The 20,868-nt window shown below is 42.1% G+C and overlaps 1 protein-coding gene across 2 annotated transcripts in view; it reads left to right on the plus strand.

The window, feature by feature from the left end:
- Positions 1-20,868, plus strand: part of ARHGEF11 (Rho guanine nucleotide exchange factor 11) — a 1,046,032-nt gene that overhangs the window by 968,370 nt on the left and 56,794 nt on the right. The window lies entirely within an intron of this gene.

Raw genomic sequence — 20,868 nt, forward strand, 5'->3', positions numbered from 1 at the left:
TGTTGATTTTAGGAGCTAGAACGATCTATTTAAGGTGCCCTTATATTGGTAACATGTAATCCCTCAATCAAAACTGGTTATTTGATCAACTTCAAGACTGAGGTGACTGTGGCACACTGTGAAAATGCGGCTGTGAGGTTTTCACAGGCTAACTCATCTGATCAGATAGTGGACTAGAATAATAACAGTAATGTTTGAGGCATATGGGCTGCAGACCACACACTGTTGCATTAGATCACCATCTGGTGGTGGGCCCGGATGATTACACTTTGTTGTTGTCTTGGAAGAGTCTCTGTCTGCTAGGTGACTCCTCCCTTAGACCGTAGTGCGCATGGGCATCGACTCCATCCTCAGATTGTTTTCGCCATTGGGCAAATGATGGAGTTGTATCAGTACATATAAGGATGACCATGCATTGTGTATCTAAATAAGATAATACTGGAACAGATATAGGTAGCCGGGTGGGCGTGTGTTGTTCTGCAGCCCTACATGCCAAGAACAGATGCATACTCGTAAGTAGCATTTTCCATTAGAGGCATGTGGGCTGCAGGCCACACACCGTTGCATAGATTGCACAGCAGTTTCTCCTTTAGCGGCGGTCACCCACATCTGTTGCAGTAGTTTGAAATAATGTTTAAAGTACAGCCTGGCCCACACTTGCTTGTTGTTATTCCTGCACATCTACACAATAGTGTTATGTAAATGTATGCGTAGTAGACCATGTAGCTGCTTTGCAGATATCATCTAATGGTATGTTTCCTAAGAATGCCATAGATATTTTTTTTCTGCCATCTGGCTTGATGTGTTCATCGTTCGGTCCCGTTACCGATCTCTTTTCGAATCCATAAACCAATCTACAACATCTATATCGTCTACGACACTGATTCCGGTCACCTGCGTCGAAGAAAGGATCCACTTCTCCATTCCAGCGCTCGTCGGGCTGTTGGGCCCAACTGCGCCATTAGGCCTTTGGCTCATGGAAGAACACTGTTCAAGAAGTGCCCTCAGTGTGGACACAAGTTTCTCCACACTGATCTGCATGAGGTTTGCAACTTGTGCCTGTCCCCAGAGCACGAGAGTCGAGACTGTGAGGCCTGCGCGTCCTCCCGGTCCAAGAAAACAATCAGGGACCGTCGAGCTTGAAGAGCCATGGAGCAGTCTTCATCGTTGACACCAGACCTTGTCATAGACGAAGCGCCATTCGAGATTGACGTCGAAGAACAGCAAAAAAACATTGCTTCCGAAGCAGAGGACTCCGCTTCAGGAGCCGAGGATCGATCCGAAGATGACTATCTTATTCCAGCAGGTCAACAGGTTGTAAGTAAGAGCGTCAACCCTGTTCACCCCCCTTTACCGGGACAGGCTTCGGTTCCACCCCCATCTTCCGGTCCGGGTGCACACCGATCGAAACCCTCAGACGCCCCGCCTTCAGGCTCGGCATTGAAGAGTATTAAAAAGCCTCCAGTCTACTCGGGTTCGAGTCAGTCTGTCGGTCCAGAAAAGCAGAAAGTGCTTAAGCAGAAGTTAACACCGGCACCGAAACACTCCTACCGAACGAAAACCAAAAGAGGTTCCGAAACCAAGTTCGGCATCGAAAGAAGTTACCAAGGTTACCGAAACAAAGATGGCTCCGGTAAGTAAAAAAGCGGACCCGAAAGCAGTTTCCATACCGAAACATACTTCGGCACCAAGGGCAGACGAGTCTAAACACTCGGCAGCAAAAGCTTCGGATCCAAAAAGCACAGATCCAAAGAAAAAGCAAGAAAAGTCTTCGGAACTGAAACCAAGACCCGTTCCAAAGATAATAGACACTGTGAAACCTAAACCTGTTGGCTCCAAACAAGAGAAATCGGCGCTGAAAACAAATTTACCAATAAAATAGCTTTTCCAACCTGATGTAAGGCAAAAGACTCTAAAAATTCTTCCAAAGACTGGACATGTGTACACAGTGCCTGAAAAAAGGAAAATGGAATGTCCTAAACCATCACCTATTCTTCCACAGAAGCATGTTCAAACTTCCTCTGTAAGACTTACTTCACCAGAAGTAGAAATAACAGCAGATATTTCTCATGTACATTCACCAGCTAGCACACATAGCTTTATACCACAGGAGGGGGATTATGGGGATACATACTCACAGCCGAGTTATAATCAAATAGATGATATTAATGACCCAGATGATATAGCTGGGCCATCAGGTGACCCATAGGAAGATTACAATGCACCAGATCTGCCACAGGATGAGGCATACCCATCTAGGCCATCTCAACCAGATGGCACCATTGGGTTCACACAACTCATCCATAGAGCAGCTACTTTCCATGGAGTAGATTTGCATACAGATCCAATAGAAGATGATTTTCTTATGGATACACTGTTAACATCACATACAACCACAACCACACTTCCAATACTTAGTGGAGTGGTAAGAAACGGACCAGAAATATTTAAAGACCCAGTCAGGGCCAGAGTAATTAACCCTAGACTGGAAAAGAAATACAAAGCGGCTCCCTCGGATTCAGCGTATGTTAAGGGACAATTACCACTAGACTCACTGGTAGTGTCAAATGCGAGGAAAAGACCCAACTCGCAAACAACAGGGGATGCTCCACCTCCTGACAAAGAATCTAAGCTTTTAGATGCGTCAGGTAAACACACACTCTCACAAGCTGCTAATATATGGAGGATTGCTAACACTCAAGCTCTGTTAGCAAGATATGACAGAGCTCAATATGATGAGTAAGAGTCACCCAGGCAACACCTGCCAGAACAATATAAGACTAAGGCTGCTGACTTGATACAAGAGGGCAAGGTTATAACTAATACCTCCATAAGAAGCGCGCTAGACACTGCAGACACAGCATCTAGAGCAGTGAATACAGGGGTACTGTTGCGCAAACATGCATGGCTACGAATCTCTGGGTTCAAACCAGAGGTACAAGCCAGTATATTAAACCAGCCATGTGACCAACAACATATTTTCGGTCCAAATGTAAACAGTGCACTCGAAAAAATGAAGAAGGATACCGATACGGCAAAATCAATGGGAGCTTTACAAACGCAAGCCCATAGACCTTCCTTTCATCGCTCCTCATATAGAGGCGCTTCTAAAGCTTTCCAAACTGACAACACCTCCTCCACTTTCAAACAGCCTCACTTCAAGCTTGAGTGTTCATGCAGCTAATAGGAATGATGGTATATTGCATTTTCATAGTGCCATATGCAAGACTACAAATGCGCCCCATACAAAAATGCTTAGCAGGTCAGTGGAATCAGGCTCAACAAGAGATAACAGATCTGGTTGTGGTAGACTACCGGACGCATCGCTCTTTGCAATGGTGGAACACCAAAAGCTTTTCCCAGGGCCGGCCGTTTTTAGAACCTGTTCCACAAATCATACTGACCACAGACTCATCTCTCACTGAATGGGGAGCACATTTACAAAGTCACACAGTGCAAGGTACGCGGACAATGAAACAAAGGGTATTCCACATAAATTATCTGGAGTTACTAGCAACCTTTCAAGCTCTAAAATCGTTCCAACATTACATATCAAACAAAGCTGTACTAGTCCGGACGGACAATATGACAGCAATCTATTACATTCAAAAGCAAGGAGGGACACACTTCCTAAAGCTCTCCCGGGTGGCGCAGACCATTTGGAGATGGGCCATCCCTCAAAACATTTTTCTGTTAGCAGAACATCTACCAGGAGTTCACAATCAATTAGCAGATCTGTTAAGTCGTCAGAGCAACAGATACACGAATGGGAGCTTCATCCTCAAGTTCTTCAGCCATTTTTTCAACGGTGGGGACAGCCAGAGATAGATCTGTTTGTCACACACCACAACTACAAATGACCAAGCTTCGCCGCCAGATACCCACACCCATTATCCAAAGGCAATGCGGTATGGATGAACCGGGCAAACAAATTTGTGTACGCTTTTCCACCTCTCCCACTAATTCCATTAGTGGTACGCAAACTAAGGCAACATTCTCTCACGTTAATTCTCATAGCACCAACGTGGGCCAGACAACCATGGTACACAAAGCTACAACAGCTCTCTGTAGTACCACTTCAAAAACTAAAACTCTCCCCACATCTACTAACACAGAACCATGAAGAGATCATGCATCCAGACCCAATGCAGCTCAATCTAGCGATATGGCTCCTGAGGTCTTAGAGTTTGGATATCTGAATTTACCTCCTGATTGTATGGATGTCATTAACACGTTGGCTGCTAGGGGGTTTTCCCCCCCGGTGCTGCTTTCAATGATTTCCCATTGTTTGTGACAAGGTCAGCTAGTCATAAGCACAGCGGAGGTAACACCCATGACGAGCTGACTTTGTCATGAGCACTCAAGGAGTTAAGGAAGCAAGACGTCCTACCACTAGAGCATGCTATGCAGCAAAGTGGAAAAGATTTGTTGTCTAATGCACAAATAACAACATTAACCCATTAGATGTTTCTATACAAAACATCATATGCTATCTTTTACATCTACAAAGATCTAATTTAGCATACTCCTCAATCAGATTAAATCTTGCTGCTATAGCAGCATATCTTAAAAACAGACAACATTTGTCATTGTTTAGAGTACCTGCAATCAAAGCGTTTATGGAAGGGCTTAAACGAATAATTCCTCCCAGAATACCTCCTTCTCCAGTATGGAATTTAAATATTATTCTCACAAGACTTATGGGTCCACCCTTGAACCATTGCATAAGTGTGATTTACAGTTTCTTACATGGAAAGTTGCTTTTTTAGTAGCAGTTACCTCACTAATGAGAGTGAATGAGATCCAGGCATTAACAATTCAAGAACCATTTATACAACTTCATCATAATAAAGTGGTTCTTAAAACAAATCCAAAGTTTCTGCCAATGAATTGAGTTGCCAGTATTTTTTCCACAGCCCCAAACGGTTGCAGAAAGAGCTCTACAGACATTAGATGTAAAAAGAGCAATTCTATAATACATTGATAGGACAAAAAGTTTTCGTAACACTAAACAGCTGTTTGTGTCCTTTTCACCTCCACATTAAGGCAATCCTATTTCTAAATCAGACATTGCTAGATGGATTGTTAAGTGTATTCAAATTTGTTACCAAAAAGCAAAACGCACTCTCTCCATTCCTACTAGGGCTCACTCTACCCGTAAGTTAGGAGCATCTATGGCATTCTTAGGAAACATACCATTAGATGACATCTGCAAAGCAGCTACATGGTCTACTACTCACACATTTACAAAAGACTATTGTGTAGATGTGCAGGCAAAACAACAAGCAAGTGTGGGCCAGGCTGTACTTAAAACATTATTTCAAACTAATGCAACAAATGTGGGTGACCGCCGCTAAGGAAGAAACTGCTGTGCAATCTATGCGACAGTGTGTGGTCTGCAGCCCATATGCCTCGAACGGAAAATGCTACTTACCAGTATGCATCTGTTCTTGGCATGTAGGGCTGCCACACGCGCCTCCCCGGCTACCTATATCTGTTCCAGTATTATCTTATTTAGATACACAATACATGGTCATCCTTATATGTACTGATACAACAGCATCATTTGCCCAATAGCGAAAACAATCTGAGGATGGAGTCGATGCCCATGCGCACTACGGTCTAAGGGTGGTGTCCCCTAGCAGACAAAGACTCTTCCAAGACAACAAAGTGTAATCATCCGACCCCACCACCAGATGATAATCTAATGCAACAGTGTGTGGTTCTGCAGCCCTACATGCCAAGAACAGATGCATACAGGTAAGTAGCATTTTCCTTTTCAATGAATTGCTTGCCTAGAGTTTGCTGCTTGATATTTATTTTAAAAAGCTTACTTTGGCTGGCAGCCATAATGAAGGGCTTCCTCTGTAAAAGATAGTCATTGTGTTAACTCTTGAACTTATTGATACCTTCTATAATGGATTAGAGATGTAATTAATGATTGATCCACTCTTATCCAGAGACCTGTTTGGAGCAAATGCACACTGTACAGAGATACACGCTTGTTTGAACATAGTACTTGTTTTTGTGGTTCAGACTCTACTTTACTGGAAAAGAGCAAGTTCTTCAAAGGTTTTGCTGACCCTAAAATACCCCTTCTAGCTACGATTGCAAACTTGTTCTTGGTGTTACAGTATGTTACATTAAATATATTTCTTGAACACAGTAATTCCTCCAGAATTCATGGTTGTCACCAAATAAACATGCTGTGGGACAGTTGAGTGAATACTTATGCTGTAAACAATCAGTTCTTCTGATGGACTAGTGCAGATGTTTCATCAGTTTGCCTGTGTACACATTTGTCTTTGTATTTTGAGAAGAGACTTTGAGGAGGTTATTCAGTAATGAGAGGGACTAGTACAAGATTTATATCCTTGGATAGAAATGCATGATCAAATTAGTGAAAAACTGTGTGTGTAATATAGACAGAGTGAAAATCTGTATGTTTCAATTCACTGGAATCTGTAATGACAGGGCAGAAATGTAAAGAAGTTTCATGTCAAGAAGCAGATCTGGACAGCGTGATTCTGAACACTTTGCTGATATAAGATTAAGTACGGCAGAGGCACCAGGAAGAAGCTGTTGTAATTAACAAACTTCAAGGAATGTTGAGCTCACTAACATTGCTCTATGTGATTCTGAAACAGATACATATTAAAATCAAAACTTAGAACATTTAGCATCTACTAACAGCCTTGAATGTTGAAACAACACATTCTACTCTGTAAGGACTCTGAAGAGGGAGTTAGCATGTGGAAGAGTCCATGAAGGTTTACATGAGTGCAAGTCTTAATTCTAAATGTGATGTTCCGACCACAGGGCAAGGCCTGGGGTGGAGACAGCTTGAGAAGTGTGTGCCACATTTACAGATCACAGGGCTGGCACTTAAGTGTTTTTCATCACGCCTCAGTAGGAATTGGGGTAGGGGTGCCATCTGTACAGAAGAATAATTACTGTCTGCATGATGTAGTGGCATTAACCCATCAAATGAAACTGCAACTAAAATGACCCTGGTTAGACCCCATGTGAGTATGCTACAATCAACAAGAGAAAGTGGGATGAAGTTTCCTTATTTCATCTGAAGTAGGATCTATCGTTCAAATTATGAAGCATATGCCCTTGGAGCATGCTGTCCCTGTAAAAATACTTTGTTTGATACAATCCTATGTGGATGGTGTACAATCACACCCATTTTTGTGGGACCGATGCTTCTGTTTTTATTTGTCTCTGTGTTCTGGCCCCAGTGCATGTCCTCTGACTCCTAAAACATTTTGAAATTGGTTATCCTCCTAATTAGCATATTTAAATGACCCTAAATCCCTAGTATACTAAGTGTGTACAGGGCTTGTTATTTATATGTTACAAGAGAACTGCATCGCAAATTGTTCCATCCAATACAGTGACAGTGTAAACATGACTGCAGGCATATCATGTGTTGTCTGGCTGTGTAGTTTCAAACTACAAAGTAACCCTGTCAAAATAACCCCATGTGACGGGTTGAAACCTTCCTTGTAAATATTAATAAGCGACCCCTAAGTAGGCCTTACTGCCCAAAAGGCAGGGTGCATGGTCTTTAAAAGTTGTAAAGGTTTAATGTTAAAGCATGTCCTTTCTGTGAAAAGGCTGCAAAAGCTATTTTCACTGTAGCAGGGTTAGATGTCCCATAGGAAAGCATTGGGATACAATCTTAAATTGAACAATGTTATCTCCGGCTAGGAAACGGCTACACAATTCATTATTGAACTATTTGAAATATATATTTCATGCCCAATTCACTGGGGAAGTTAGATTTATAATGAATATTTTGGAAATTATACCTTTAGAAAGCTACATTTTTCATGCATAAATGCGCTGGAAGACCATTTACATCAGCACCAACTATCCGCTGACAACTGAATAGCTCTCTAGATGAAGTGTGAAAACTACTCCCAGGTAAGGACAAAGGCTTTAGGTGTGGAGATGTGTGTATATTTCTCTCCAAAGTATAACCATTTAGGAGATTAGGGAAAGCAGAATGGTGGCTGCATGAAGCCACGATGCACAGCCCTACTCCTCCCAGTTAGAGCCCGGCAGACCAGATCACCACAGAACGGAGAGCCTTATTATTGCCCCCAGCAGCAGTCAGTGAAAGCCTGCTGGCTGTGGCCGACGAGGGGCTCCAGCAAGTGCAAAGACAGAGACAAACAACAAGAGGCGGAAGTTGGACTTAGTGTCTTCCCTCCCTCCAGCCCTACATGGAAATAAACCAGTGGGTGAGCAGAGACTTAAGGCACACGGCCAGGGGCGCAGTCTTCACCTTCAGCATTACAGCTTGCAGATATAAAAGAAGCAAAGGACGCTTCCGAAATGATGGGCAGGTGGCTCCTCATGAGGAGAATCAACAAAATATGGAAGGCAGTAACGTTTGAAACTGCAACGCCACCACACCCAGATACTGATTTTGTTAAATCCCCACATTATTTTGACTGGTAATGGTGCTTCCTTCAGGTCTACTCCCCAACAAGGTACAGAGGAGGTAACGTGGTTTCAACCTGTTAAGGGGGGCAGAGAAGCCCATAGAGAGAACCCCTCGACAGAATAAGACCTCCTTGGAGCGGGACTATGCTATCCTTGTAGGTAGGGGTGGGGGTAATCCCAAGAAGAAGAGATGTTGGTGTCTGGAAGGGTGGGGGGGTCAGACCCAACGACAGCAGATCATTTCTTTCTCTGTCAGAAAAGTCAGAGTGATCAACGAACAAAGGACTCCTCCTTGGATGACCACAGCGATAGCTTTCTTAGCAACATAAGTGGCACCCTGGTAATCATTGCCCAGCTTACAACCCGAAAGGCAGGTGCAAAAGATGGTAAAACACAAAGATTTAAACCCATGTGGGGGAGCTGAAATGGGACTACACATGTACACAGACCTTATGGGATAGTGTACATTCCTAAGGCACACCAGCACATAGCCTGACCACTGAGGCACCAACTCTTTAGGCAAATTACCAGTGCATAATGGCACACAGAGATAAGATGCGAGCTGATGCATGCAAGACTAGGGCCGCAACTCAGAAATTGCAGAGGGCAATCTGAAAATAAACCAAGCCTTGTTCTGAGATCAAAAAGGATGACCACTCTGGAAGATAGGGTAGTGACTACAGAAGTCAAGGTGGCAGCCGTTAAGGAGGAAGCAGAGGTACCACAGGGCATATCTCAGAGACATACAATTGAAGCTGGAGGACTTTAAAAACTGGGGCAGCAGCGTAATAACTTTAGAGTGCTGGGGATTGATGAAGGCCTGGAGGAGAATGATATGAGAAAGTTTATAATAAACTTGTTTCAGAAAACTTTTCTGGAACTGGAGGGCTTGTACTGGGAATGGGAAACACAGAGTTCTCATAGTTTTCCATTAGCGAGAAAGCAAAGTTATCATGGAACAGAGAAACCCAGAGCAATCTTGGTGCTAAGACAGGCTGTGTTTGAGAAGCCCTGACCAGATTCTAAATGAAGTGCTGATGGCTTCTCTTGTTAGACCTGACTTCTGCCATGTGACGTTGGAGACTTAGACAGCTGATTAAGCTGTTTCAAGTTAAAGGAGCGCACACTTAATAAATCCAGCAAGGCTCAAAACCATCAATAATGATAAGACTCATGTGGTTAAAGAATTTCTGTTCGAAATGTTTTGAGGGCTACTGCAATAGAAATGCTTGAATGATTTAGGGAATTTGACGAAGAGCCTGGCTAATGTTTTCTTGGACCAATGAATTTTGAATAATTCGATGTTCCTGTACAGATCCTCGAGTGCTGATGGTGGAAGGGCTAGGATTCCCTAAGTTGTATATTTGTTTCTTATTTTCTGTTCTTCTTTTCGCAATTTGGGTTATTTGGTCTGCCATGTGGTCAAGGTGATCTCATGGCAATTGTTAATAGTAAGATTTGACTTGAGCTGGAGGGAAGGGTGCACAAACCATCTGCAGGCCCAACACTGGTCTGATAGCTTCACTAAGGTGAATGGGGTGTAGGGTGGCAGGACGGGTGGGTGGGAGACTATCAGGGTGTGGGGAAGAGGTGAGGGGACTGGGGTAGAAGAGAAAGATGGGGTTGTTTTTCAAATTAAAAATTGGAGCAATAGTATTATACATTTGATCGAATTGTCTAAACAGTACTGCTGGATTTTATGCATTAATGGCTGTATAAGACTTACAGGCTATTACCTTGGACAAAATGATTAATGATACAAGCTAAGAAAATATCTATGCATTGCTAATGTCTGTGGGATGAATGATTTGTCTAAAAGACAGAATGTTGATGAGGTATTCAGAACATTTAAGGTTGATATTATATGTTAACAAGCGACAGGGGTATTGTGGGACAAGAAAGCCTGGCTACAAACAAGGGGTTATACTGTTTTGGCTTGTGCATTACAGTACTCTGCCACACAGTGTGTTTCAGTCCTGGCTAAAATGACCTGCCAGCCGTCAAATGGTCCCTTGCAGATAAGCTTGGCTGATGGATGATTGTGGAATGTCAAATTGTGAGGCAAGCCTCACTTTATGCTTTATCTACAGCTCTAATGTAGAGGAAGTGTCGGTAATAGATAGTTTGGACTTAGAAATGGCGTCATGGCCAATCCATCTAGTTGTCTGTGGGGATATGAATATCCATATTGAAATCACTAAGAACTCTGTGCAGCCTGGACCTTATCATGGTTTGGTTGATGTTATGGCTAGGCTCAAATACTCAGATCCTGGTTACACATATTTCTCCCATCCACACAAGAAATATGTACGACTAGACTGTTTTTTTAATCTCACCCGCTTTAGTTGGTAATTCATGTACTAGAAGACTCCCAAGGGTCTTTGCGGATCATAACCCACAGATTCTAGATATAAAGGTAGATAGGACACCACAATGTTGGACTTTTGATTAAAACAAACAACTCCTTAATACCAGTTATTTGGAGCACATGAGGGCATGGCTAGATGACTTTATTGCAATTAACAGAAATAGTGCTGCCAAGGGGCTAGTGGGGGACTCGTTAAAGGCAGGAATTAGAAGGGCAACCATAAGTTTTGGATTTCATAACCAAAGAAAGCCAGTGAATGAAATCAGTGGACTCTATCTAGAGCTCTCTTAGCTCGAAGTGCAACACATGAGATTAATAATAGGGAAACAGGATGATCCAGCAAAAAATTATCATGGTTAAAGCCGGGATTCATTTCTATCATAGAAGGTCTGTTTCTCAAAAATTTCAGACTCCTCGAACTGAATCTTATGACTATGGGGAGAGTGTGAGTGTGAGAAGGTTATTGTACCTTTGCACATGGCAGATTGAATCAAATAGGGGTATAGAAGCTGTACTAGACCGGAAGGGGGCCCGGTTTAGCACCGGTTGCTGTTGCTAAATTATTTAAGGACTACTTTCAAGAACTTTACCAAGAGGATGTAGCTTCCCCAGTAGATCAGATGAATGTCTTTCTTGATGATGGTCTAATATCTGGTCTGGGAACTGAAGACCCCAAATCCTTTGATAACACTATAACTATTGATGCAATTTAAACTGCTCTATTTTCAATGGCACCTGGTAAAGTGGCCTGTCCGGTTAAAATCCTTATAGAATTTCAAGGAACTTTTTTTCTTGGAAGTAGCTAAAGGTATGCCTGATATATTTTTGGCAGTGCAGCAGAGTGTGGTTCCGTCCACTTCATGGGGTTTCACCAATATTGAATGTCCGCTCTTATAGACCAATTTCTCTAATTTACAGCAACACCAAGGGTATATTCAAAGATCTTGGCATCACGATTAAGCAGGGTCATAGCCACATTGGTGCCCCCTTGGCAATTAGGGTTTATCCCTGGGTGCGGTACGACGGGCCACATAAGAATAACAATTGCCCTGTTTGATGTAGCAGAGGTAACAGGGTAATCAATGGCTATGATCCTTCTCGAAGTGGAGAAAGCCTTTGATAGAGGGTCATGGGAATGCCTATGGGAAATACTCAAATGCAGATGGGCTTGTCCCAGTTCTGATAAGAAAGGTAAGGGCACTGTATCATAAGCCAATGGCTATACTCCAACTTATTTGGGTAAATCGGATGAAATGGCTATTATGAGGGGGACCCGAAAGGGATGTCCATGTCCCCCCCCCATCTTTTTGAACTTTATATAGTTCCCTTTATTCAAAAACTGGAGGGAAATGCTTTAATGAGACCAATAAGCATAAAGGGGAAAGATACTAAAATTGTGGCATATGTTGACGACATTGCAGCACTTACTCCCGATCCGACGAGTGCCAAGAGATAAATAGAGAAGGAAGCTGAACTATTTGGGGCTTTTTACAACTGTCTCCTTAATAGAGGTAAGACCCAGCTAGTTTTCAAAAAGGATATCAGTTTTAAAGATAGCAGGCTAGTGGAAAGTGCAGTGTATTTAAGAATCAGTATTACAGCACAAACTGGTAAGGTGATAGAAATTAATTATAAACTAATTTTGACCAAATTTAGGCAGGATCTAAGTAGAATAAATAATTTATATTTAACATTAGTGGTTAGGTGCAACGTGGTTAAAATGATTGTACTATTGACATTTATGTTCCTATTTAGGGCAATACCGCTTGAGGGAGAAACGGACTGGCTTAAAAAAATTGACGCAAATCTGCTCTACTTTTTTGTGGTGATATAAAACTGTGTGACACTACCTAGGATACTTGGTGCTCCCTGGAAGTGGAGGTGGCTGGGCAGTGCTGAATTTGAGATATTATTACTGGACATCTCTTTTGAAGCATATGGGGATTCTGTTTGCAGATAGCAGAGACCTTGCAGTAGCCCAATCTGAGGTACCATCAATTTCCAAACTTGCCTTAGGTGAAAATCCTGAAAGTGCTGGGGACAAAATTAGGGATCACCAAGTATAATAAATAAACCCCATTATGGAGATCTTCTGTCTTCAGTTCTATATTTCATGATGAAGTTTGTAGGGCATCGGAGCGGGCAGGAGTTGTCCAGCACAGCAACCAATTTATTAATGATCAATTGTATTAATTTGCTGACCTTCAACTAAAATGTAGATTACCTAGGTAATATGTTTTTTAAATATCTGCAAATTAAGAACTTCATCCTGATGCTTGGTAATGGTTAGCTATCTGTTAAAATCGTGTTCCTAGAATCTATGAAGGAAGTTAAGGTGGCAAGGATTGGGGAAATATATAAGGCTTCGATAAAAACAGTATCAGATGATATACAGCATCAAGCAGAAAGATGGGCGAATAGACTGGATGTCACGAATATCAATCTCCTTAAAAAGCCAGCATTATTTGACAGTGTTTCATTTATATTCTACACCGGCCAAGATGTTCAGTTGGAATAAGAGATCTGTTGATCATTGTCCCCGGTCCGGAGAGGTTCCAGCATGTATGACTCACATGTTCTGCTCATTCAGGAAATTACAATCGTTAAGAGCTGGGAACGAGATTTTTTGGGAGGAGAAACTTGGGGTAAAAATAGAAATCATGTTCCCCCTGAAGTTATTTCGGATTGATCGTATTATCTAGGGGTCTAAGGGGATGCTTTATTTTATATTTTTAGGCATGACCGTAGCAAGATTTACCTTTGCAGCAGCGTGCTCAAACCCGAGCCACCTATAGCTTGTCAGTGACTCTCAAGACTCTTCAATATGTATAACCTTGATAACAACCTTATATATGTGTTGGGCAAGAAGGTGAGGAAACTAGGAGTTGTGATCTGGGCTCAGTTACCAAGCTGGTGGAGCGTAAATACGTAATTGAGGGCTGGATCTCGTAGCATGGGCTCACGTACAATGGTGGTGCACTTTATGAATGGGTCTTGGAATTGTTAATCCTGGAAAAAACTAGCACTGTCAGAGTGCTTGCAATTTTGCCACCTGATCCACTATGGTAGCCCTCTTTCTTTTTTGTGATTACAATGCTCAGAATAATCTAGTACTGTTTGATTGGATGCACTCATAATAAGGTTTAACTGATTGATTAACTATTATAGTACACTTGTTTACCCAGAAAAACTCCGACCTGCCAGAGCACACTCACTTTATCAGTAGGTTTTACAATCGGACCCACTATGGTAGCGGATCTTAGAATTTGTGTTTTTTCTGTAACGGTAAAGCCTGGAATAATCTTGTACTGTAACAAACTGGTTGCGCACCTATGAACCCATAGGTGTGTCTCCCATGGCACCAGTATTAATGCTGTGTAATCCAGCTGGAGTTTTATTCACAAATGAAATTCCAAACAAAGGTAGTTTTGTTCAACGTAAATTGTATTTCCAATTGGTTCAAAATGTCATCACATTGATGGTTAATGGCAAGTAGCAACAATGTTGTTTAGTTCCTATGCATTTCGGTGAAATGAGTCACCTTCTTCAGGGAACATCTATAAACAAACGAAATATGTACATTGTAACCTTATGTGATTGAACCAAATTTAAGTCACTAATAAACACTACTTGTGCTCTCTCAAAAGTACGTGATAAACATGCTTAACTTAGTATACTCAAGCGCCTGTCCTTAAAACATTGCTATCCTGCTGTTTAGAGGCTTCGGTTATAACATAGCTGGTTACGTGTGTTCATGCGCGCGTCTTTAAACTTTAACGCTGATTAGGGGCATATGCAATGAAGTTAACTGGCGGTTAACAAAGGGGTCGCGCTGCCGCTTACGCTTTGGCTCTGTGGGTCTAGTTTTAGCTCACCGTTAGTTGCTTGCAATCTCTCTCAGGTACTCTCCGGTTCAATGGAGAGTCTGCATATCGGGGTTAGGAAACGCCGCGGAGTTAGCGCATGCGTTCTATGTCGCTATATGGGAGTGGTTTCATTAAAGGTGCAGGCTGTCCTTGCTGGGTCGTTTTTTTTAGACTAGCGTGAAATTGACAAAATAAAGCTTTAGTGACAATAAAAGTGCAGGTTTTTCTGCCGATGCGTGTTAGCAAGGTAAAACTATTAGTAAACAAACACATATTCGGTGTTACAAGGTGTGTTTTAAACATGTGGAGAAAATCAATCGGCCCCCTATATGAATTACTGGACGATATGTTTAACAGGTCGTATGTTATAATAGGTACTTGTCTCTAAGTTACAAGTAACACAAAAGCTTTATTTTGTCAATTTCACGCTAGTCTGAGAGAGATTGCAAGCAACTAACGGTGAGCTAAAACTAGACCCACAGAGCCAAAGCGTAAGCGGCAGCGCGACCCCTTTGTTAACCGCCAGTTAACTTCATTGCATATGCCCCTAATCAGCGTTAAAGTTTAAAGACGCGCGCATGAACACACGTAACCAGCTATGTTATAACCGAAGCCTCTAAACAGCAGGATAGCAATGTTTTAAGGACAGGCGCTTGAGTATACTAAGTTAAGCATGTTTATCACGTACTTTTGAGAGAGCACAAGTAGTGTTTATTAGTGACTTAAATTTGGTTCAATCACATAAGGTTACAATGTACATATTTCGTTTGTTTATAGATGTTCCCTGAAGAAGGTGACTCATTTCACCGAAATGCATAGGAACTAAACAACATTGTTGCTACTTGCCATTAACCATCAATGTGATGACATTTTGAACCAATTGGAAATACAATTTACGTTGAACAAAACTACCTTTGTTTGGAATTTCATTTGTGAATAAAACTCCAGCTGGATTACACAGCATTAATACTGGTGCCATGGGAGACACACCTATGGGTTCATAGGTGCGCAACCAGTTTGTTCTACTACATACACTCCAGGAGGGGAGTGATTCCCATGTCTGCACAGTAAAAACAGATTTAAAACAAGGCGGTGCACATCCCTCTTCCACAAAGCATAATCTTGTACTGTCTCAGCATATGGACTTTACAAGAAGGTTTTATGGTCTGACTAACTTTGGTAGTGTACTTTATAAGTGCTTTTGTGATTGTAAAGGCTAAAACAGCCAACTACCATGAGAGTGCATATACTTCTCTAAAAGGTTTTAGTGTGTGGAAAAGTTTGAATTAACCGTTTAGATTTCTTTGAAATCTTTTAGAACAAAGGTAAAAGCAGGTACCAAACACTTTCTATGTGCAGTCTTTGTTGGTGGCAGTACTTCAATGTATTCAATGTCTTTAAGGCATGTATCATATCGAGTGTATGTAATTTGAGGAGTTATCCGTTCCATATATTTAAAGGAAAAAAAACGATAACCATTTGGACTGTGCCCAGTGACCTGATTTACTTCAATGAGGCCTACCCTGTCACAGGCAATTGCTAGCTGATACCTGGGCAGACCCCTCCTTTGTTCTTTCAGTCAAACTGGCACCAATCGCAATGGGAGAGGAGCTGCCCAAGAACTGGTTTAGATTGATCAAAGAAAGAGTGGTTGCTCACTTCCCCTGCCACTTCTCTGAATTAGGCACAGGAGCTCTGCAGCGGAGAGGAAAAGGTACGCCATCTTGGATTTGGGCAGAGGGAAGGCACTGTTGAATTGCTTGAAATATGGCACACAGGAACTGCTTCAACAGTAGGTATGGTTACCCCTGGGAACTTTTGTATTATTGATTGGAGAGGGGCCAGGCGGCATCCCCATCCATAGGCTAGTGCCAGGCATAAATAACGCACCCCGGGCCACCTTCTTCAGAACACTACTGGACCAGTGAGAGACAGAAGAAGGACTGCACCTTCTGTTGAAACCTGTGAGGAGACTAGAAGGGCTGGAACTGCTCCCACTTGTACCCATGACAAATACGAGGACTCCAAGGGTGAGTTGGCTGACCTCCTGTTAAATAAAAGGGCTACAAAATGGAGACAACACTTTTCTTGTAGAGCCCAGCTGGACCTGTCCTGGGCCCCTTTTTTTATCAAATTATATTCCTTCTAAAATCCAGTAAAACTTAGGACTTAGAAACATTTTGGCTATAAAGACCTTAGGACAAACACACCAAATCAATCTGATGAAGGTATGTTGCCACTTGGCCAAGATTCAGGTTGTTCCTACTGAGCTTTTCTGCATCAGCCAGTCAATTTCATGGGGAAATCAAGAAGAAGTTATCCAGCTTCGTGGAACGCTGGTCAGCTACAGCTTATGACCTTGCAATGCTGGAGTAATCTGATCTCAAAGAAAAAGTGACTAAAGTCCAAATATAGAAATCTTCTGTGATCGCAGGCACCAAAAGCATACAGCAGGGGAGGGACCTCCCTTGGGTGTGAATTTTGACATTCTCCCGCTCTGAGCTTTCTCCCCAAAAGTCAATGGCTTTACCAGGACCTTGTCGGACCACTATCCTCCCTCGCGGAGCCACACTCGGTTGCCTTGCCGTCTGAGAACTTTCGACTTCCATTTCAGAGACTACGTCAGAAGATAAAACTGCCGACCAGGCTGAACCTTGCTTCTGTATCCGACTCGTGCACCATTGCGGTTGGCCTTAGGTTTCCAGTCAAGCGCAGCTAGGTGACCGTGGTTGGCACTCAATGCTTTTTCCCACCGTTATTTTTTAAATCTTTAAAAATCTATATCTTCAGTTCCCGTTAATGAATTTTGGAAAATTTGGTATTATTGTGTTCATTAAAATATTTTCTACTTTTTTAAATTGGACCGGATATTTATTGTGTTGTGTGTTTGACTTTTAAACTGCTTTGGTACTTTTAAATGCTTTACACATTTTTTTAAGTTGAACCCGTCTACTGTGTGCCATAGCTATCAGGAGGGTTAAGCACAGGTTTAACTTACTGATACCTTTAGTGGAGCTAACTACCTTCGATCCAAACAAACATCATCCACTTCCTCATTGAAGAGGTGATTATATAAATATTCTTTGTGTTTCACTGGGGTGGAAAGTCTCTTATTTTTAAGGAACCTGGACACTAATCCACATTATCGGACATAGTTTATAATCGAGTCCACTTCTAACTGTGAATGGTGTGCCACAGTTTTCTTGTGTTAATTAGGCTCCTCGTTGGCGATGAAAATCATACCTTGGCCATGGGATCAGTAGAATAAAACTGTATAGTGCTGAACATGTTATTCTCCTATTCTAAAACCAGTAAGTCTCATCTGTAAGAGCTATTGGCTTTAGCAATGGTTTTTAGCCATGCTGTACCGCGTATATAATGGAGGGTGGAACTGGAGCAGCAAGTTGACAACAGATGAAAGGCGCGAAGTGATGGGAGAGCAAGCTAAAAACGGAGGGCAGGTGTGAGGGTCTTGCAGAGCAAGCTGACAATAGATGGCTGGCTGGGCTGTGGCATCAAGCTGGCAAGGGTGTGAGGGCTGTGGTATCAAGTAGACATCGAGGGCTTCTGAGCAGATCTGGGGGACCTCATCAAATTATTGACTTGCAAAAATACAATTCCCACATTTCAGGATTGCAACTATAAGACTAGAACACTGTTAAAACACTGCCACAGTAAATTTAAAATCTCTGTGTAAATTTTTCAAAGACAGCAGTATAGTACAACAGGAGTAGTACTGCACATATTGCAGTGTTAGAGAACACAAACACTTCAACTACAACAGTACTGTAGCTAAACAGTTGATGCAGCTCTAGAAATCAAACCGATCCAATACCATCACTTGCAACAACAGAGCCAATGCTACTTGTACAACAATATTAGAGCGATGTAACCAAGCAACAGCATTAATCAGTCAGGCAATCCTGATTTGTAAAGCGCTGCTAATCAGTCAGTCAGTCAATGCTCTTTATTTCGCTATATTTTCATAGCATATAAAGCGCAAACGAGAATATTATATTACAAATATTGTTAAAAACTTAAAATAAGAAAATTCCTTTGTAGAATAAAAAACCGAGCACGATAAATAAATTCTTAAAATACCTTCCATCATTGTAAAACGTAGCCAATACATAATGCCCTATCGTTAATTCATGTAAACAGTGACCCTCAAAATAACTGCCTCTATTGTCAAACATCATAAAGTAAATGAGCTCTCCTATTCTTAATAGCAGACCAGAGGAATAACGGCAAAGAATAACATACTAAAGGGTCAGCCCACATTTGAAAGAAGTATAGGGCTGGTTGGAAACACCTTAAATTGTATTTCCGCCAAACTGGGATTATAAATCTCATTTTATGGTCGTTCTAGAAACTACAGAAAAAGAGTATGTGTAAATCTGTCTGTGGTGACGTCCCATTACAAGGGCATGGGATCAGAGCACCTGCAGAGTAGATGTTGATTGGATAACCCAGCATCAGATGGATATATTCTAATCAAAACTTCACTAAAATGAACCGATGTTGGGGGTTTGTCACAGTGGCTAAGTAAGAGCAAACCATCTGAGTTCTAGGGGGAGACGTTTGATAAAGCTTCACAGTGGCTCTTGTGCTATTAATCTCCCTTCTTTCATGTCATTTTTTGTAAGTATATTTCTTTAATCCCCACCTTGGAGATAAGCGCACAACTGAGTGGGTTCTGAAATATTCTGATAGACCGAAGGCCATTAGTGTGCACTTAACATGCTGCAGCCACATAATCTTGTGGGCAAGGTCCTGCTCTAAACAGTGCCTCAGGATAATATGGTTCAGGCTCACAGTCTCCCTGCGCCATATCGAATACCACAATAAGATAGATGCAAGGCGAGCAGTGTTTGAGAAATATGGAGCGTCTAATTCTGTATGGCCACTATAATTTGAACATCTGCTTGGTAGGGCCAGCATCCTTTTTAAGAACCCTTCTTCCGTACACTGAAGAGATCCGATATCCAAAGTGCTCCATTCCCACTGCCCCGTATATGGCTGCAGAGAGTGGTTTTGCCTCATACAAGTTCAGTATTTCTGGGATTGATTTAGAACCCAGGTTTTTGATAAAGGTGAAGATGTCCATGAAACTTTTCTCTAATAGGAGTACTCTACTGATTACCATGCTTTTTCAGGTGTGTTTACCGTCAAAGAGAATCCCTAAATAGGAAAATGTATCCACCACCACCATTCTACAAGAGTCTATCAAGAAAGTTGGCATTTTCTTTGGTCGGTCCTCTGCCACCAGTACGTAGGATTTGGTTTTTGCCTCATTTACATGCAGGTCTAAGCTTTGCATAAATCTGGCACACTATTCTATCAGTTTCTGCAGCGCCCTCCCTGTTCTAGCGATGAGCACCGCATCATCTGTGTAGAGGAGTATAGGCAAGGAAACAAAATTAAAATATGGCACATCTTTTGTGACTCCTGTCAGCACTGCCTCCACCCTCTTAGTAGATAATAAAAATAAAAAGGGGGCCAGGACATAGCCCTGTTTGACTCCTTGATAGATCTCAGAGGGCCTGGTGCACTCCCCATCCTTCCCATACTGAACATCTGCAGTGACTTGGGAATACATATGTCTGATAAACACAATATTGGTTTTATCTATACCTATACCATCCCTAACTGACCACAACTTCGAATGGGTGACACAATCGAAGGTGGCAGACAGATCCATAAAGGTTGTGTATATTTGGCTTTTCTTTGCCACCGTATATTTAGCATTTACCATACTTGGGTTGAGGCATTGGTCTATTGTTCCTTTTCCTTTTTTTTTAACCATACTGTGTATGTATAAGCACATTCCTCCCTTCAGCCCAATCCTCTAGCCTATTCAGTAAAAGACGTACGACCAGTTTGGCGGTGCCTTCTAGCATAGAAATAGGTCTATATTTATTGGGTAAGGCCTTGTCTCCTTTCTTAAAGGTGGACATTAATATTGTTTTTTCCTAGGATTCTGGTGGTCTCAACTTGCCTATAGCATTATACGTGTTAGTTAATAATCGGGCCCAAACATCCTGATGTTCCAGAAAGCAGTAAACGGGGACCCTATCTGACCAGGGGCCTTGGCGGTACTACACTGAGCCATCCCACACTTCTTCAGCCAGTGCACCAAGCTGCCATCTTGGCCTGCCAGCCTCAGGGTATTTGAGG

This window comes from Lissotriton vulgaris, chromosome 12 (genome assembly GCF_964263255.1).
Source record: "Lissotriton vulgaris chromosome 12, aLisVul1.2, whole genome shotgun sequence".
NCBI classification, from domain to species: Eukaryota; Metazoa; Chordata; class Amphibia; order Caudata; family Salamandridae; genus Lissotriton; species Lissotriton vulgaris.